Consider the following 3,864-nt stretch of genomic DNA (forward strand, 5'->3'; position numbering starts at 1 on the left):
TCATTCAAATATATGTCAACCAGCGGCCATGTCCAAGCGCATAACTCACGACTCACGAGTCGCGCTTGGACATGGCCGTTGGAGCGTGCAGGCGTTCAAGCGTTGGAGCTCGCGCCGAGCGGTCGTGTGCGTTCGAGTCCCGACATGAGTTTGAGTTATAATATGCTATATGGAGTGTAGTGTGGTGTTTTCTGTGAATTCAGTGATTTTTAATTATTATTGTGAGTTTCAATAAAAGTGTGTTTTTTTATGCTGCTCGAAGTTAACCAAGATGCCCAATGTGGCGGACATAATCAGTCCACAGAGCCCTATACTCCAGCCAGAGCTGTCATATAGAATTTGTTGGCTAAAAATTTCTAATGTGTATGAATATTAATATATAGTATACATAGCAATATTATTAGCTTATATCATTATTTATTTATTAGCCCTTTATATCATTTAAAATGTGATCGTTTAAGTAAGTTTATTATGTCTTTTTTATTTTTTTCTGTTACCCATTGCTTCGCCACTCGAAACCTTAGTTCATAAAGGGGACACTGAAAAACAGCGCTGTCAATGTTCTCAACATTGCAGCATCGGCTGAGTTGTCTCCTTTTTGTCAGGGTCGTTATGACACACTCCTCATATCTGATGCTGGTCTTCTTCGTTTGTGTAATTTTATACATATGTTGTGTAATTGTATCTATTCCTTGCTTTTTATCTGTATAATTTCTTTCATTGGTGTTTTATGCTGTCCGTGATAAATAAATGTTTATTTCTTTCTTTCAAAATAGCACATTGTATAGAGTGGAATGCGGAAAATATGTTGCAACCAGTTAAATGATTTAACTTAAAGGTTTAAAAATTAGCGAAATGTTGGTTTAAAAATACAATGGTAATCGTTTCATTTGATTGAATATAGAAAAATTTATATACGTCATAACACTATGTGAATGATAAAAAATAAACAAATAGTTCTGTTTATGCGTGCATTTTTAAATAACATATTAATAAACAAGATAAGGGTACAAAAAATTAACGGCCATACCAAAATCTCAAAAATACGTATAACCACAGATAAAATAATATCACAGTATAAATATTAAGGATCAGCAGACAATAGTACAACAATGAGCCGAAAACGTCTAGGAAATTTCGCGGTTGTGACACAATTCAAAACAGTCGATAATATAGTAAAGATAAAAATGAAAATAAAACACGCGCGCGGCACCCACGAATTAGTGTCCCGAGCACGGCATATGTAGCTCGGGCTCTTTCCTCCCGCCTCTAGCCCCGCGCCCCCGCACGACCTGTCTCTAAGTCTTAATTGAACGACTGTATGGATTATTAAACTACAATAATACTATAGCGTTAATAATTATTTGTAGATACTTAAATAATCATATTGAAAAAACAAGTCTAATGAAATTAGTTCATCAGCGAAAAACAATACAGTTCATTATTTCGTCTAATTGATCATGTGGGGATATAGCTCAGTGGTAGAGCATTCGACTGCAGATCGAGAGGTCCCCGGTTCAAACCCGGGTGTCCCCTGCGGAACAACCTTTTTTTATTTTTATTTTTAATTAAATATAACATAAACAACAGACATTCTACTGAATATTAAATAAATTATAAAAGTTTAGTCAGTAATTTTTCTTTTCCTAACTTATTATCCTACTAAAATTATAAACGCGAGAGTTTGTAAGTATGTATGTTTATTACTATTTAGCGCGAAAACACCTAATCGTATCTGTATGCAATTTGATACAGATATCTTACCTACTTTCCTTCTTTCTAGAAATAGACTATAGTCCGGGAAAAGCACATAGGCTACTCGTTAGCCCAGTACCACGCAAGTGACGACGCGGCTTCCAGCTAGTGCACTATATTTCTTAATAAATATAAAAGGAATCCATCTGAATGCCTGCAGTATTGAGTAATTATTTAATAAGATTTTACACCAAATTCGTACAACGTACATAGCATAAATTAAACTTCAAATCAAAAACTTCAATACTAGAAAGGTTTGCACCACGTATCCTACCACTTTTGTTATGGGAACTGAGAAAGTTTTTTGACGTGACAACGTCTTAAATTAGGTTGCGGCTCGGAGGAACTTATGAAAAAGTGTAACGCCCGGTAACGTTACGATGAGTCACCGAACTATGATCGGTCCGCCGCGCGCGCAGCACTAGAGAATTAGGCGCATTGCATCGGCGCGTGCTTGTGTCTCTGTCTCTGTCTTTTTAGTAAACAAAATATATTTGCTATAGTTAAAATTTGTGCAATTCTTATTTTCATTCAATTCCTTGTTCCTATTGTGCAATTTAATAATATTCATATCAATAAATATTCTAACGAGAAAAAGACGTTGTCACGTAAAATCTTCGCCCGTAAAACCGACTTTACTAGCAACCATTTTTTTTAAACCCTATATTGAGTTAAAAGCGCGTTCTATTAGGGCTTTGAGTATTTAATCAAATGCAGTTAAAAATAAAAGAAAAGCCCGGACATCAAGAGTCCTGTTTTATCCTAAGAATTTAATCGGGATAAAAAGTATCCTATCACCCAAGTCAGCTCATACCCTGTCTGTAAATCTAATTTAATGAAAACGCGTTCAGTAGTTTCAGCGTGATTAACGTACAAACATCCATATATTAGTGAGATATATTAGATAACTTAGGAATTAAAGACTTTTAAACGAATTTTAAACGCTATTTACTCATTATACGTCACGACGTGACGTGACGATTGTATGTTTCCCCGTGACCACGCTCGCTGTAAAGTGTTCGAAACGTCGGGTTAATAATATAATGAATAAATCGCGCTTTAAATCCGTTTAAAATTCTTTAATTTCTATATATATAATCCTCGCGTAAAATCGGTATCGGTATACGCATATTTGATAGTATTTTGAAAACATAACGCTACGAATTAAAAATCACACAGACACCCATAAATATTTATTAAAAAACGACTAACACACGGGCAAACTTTCTGATTTTTTGTCAAATTACTCCTCAAACAACATACTAATTTAATAGTGATTTACTTTTTTTAAACAATAAATAGATTTCTTCCATATGTTTTTCCATATGTTCTTTCCATATGTTCGTGATACAGATTAGTTTGTAGTATAAGTCGTTATTATGTTTCAAAATTAATCTTAGTTGCTGCGTTTAAATGTTTAATATTTTTAGTGAAGTCTTTGTTTTTTTTTTTTCTCTTCAGTTTGTAGTGTCGTGCAATACTTTATTGTTTATTTTATTTTATTTTTATTTTGTTTTTTTTTTTCTTTCTCAGTTATTACTTTACATTGTTACATTATATTATAAGTATATGGTGGGTACTGGGTAACGACGCATAACTTGGTTACCGAATAATATCTGTTAATCACAAAGTAATTCACATTGCATTTATTTATTATATTATAAGTATATATAAGTACATATTTATTTATTTTATTTTATTTTATTTATTGTTATTATTATTTTTAATGTCAGATACCTTATGTTTTAATTATGCCGATCCTTTTTCACCATCATCCAACTCGTCACTCAGCAGCGATGATAGTTTTCACAGTGCTATTTCCTCTCCAATAGATGTAACCCTTCATTCCCTTTTCAATGAGGTTCCTAAAAATTTTAATGCCATCCATATTAATGCACAGAGTATCCCGGCACATTATCCTGACATGCTTTCCGCGTTTGTATCAAGTAATATCCATGCAATCCTCGTTTCAGAATCCTGGCTCAAATCATGTCATTCCTCATCTGCTTATTCTCTTCCTGGCTTTCACCTTATACGCAACGATCGTGTTGGCAGAGGCGGGGGTGGAGTAGCTATATACCTCCGCTCTCATATCCCCTATAAATTAAT

General features: G+C 34.0%; 1 protein-coding gene and 1 non-coding gene across 2 annotated transcripts in view; one reads left to right on the forward strand and one right to left on the reverse strand.

Moving 5' to 3' along the window:
• LOC119838458 (oxysterol-binding protein-related protein 8) overlaps positions 1 to 3,864 on the reverse strand; it is a 41,293-nt gene that overhangs the window by 31,733 nt on the left and 5,696 nt on the right. The window lies entirely within an intron of this gene.
• Trnac-gca lies at positions 1,465 to 1,536 on the forward strand. The gene has a single exon. It is a non-coding gene; the product is annotated as a tRNA-Cys (tRNA).

This window comes from Zerene cesonia, unplaced genomic scaffold, assembly GCF_012273895.1.
Source record: "Zerene cesonia ecotype Mississippi unplaced genomic scaffold, Zerene_cesonia_1.1 Zces_u003, whole genome shotgun sequence".
In the NCBI taxonomy this organism is placed as follows: Eukaryota; Metazoa; Arthropoda; class Insecta; order Lepidoptera; family Pieridae; genus Zerene; species Zerene cesonia.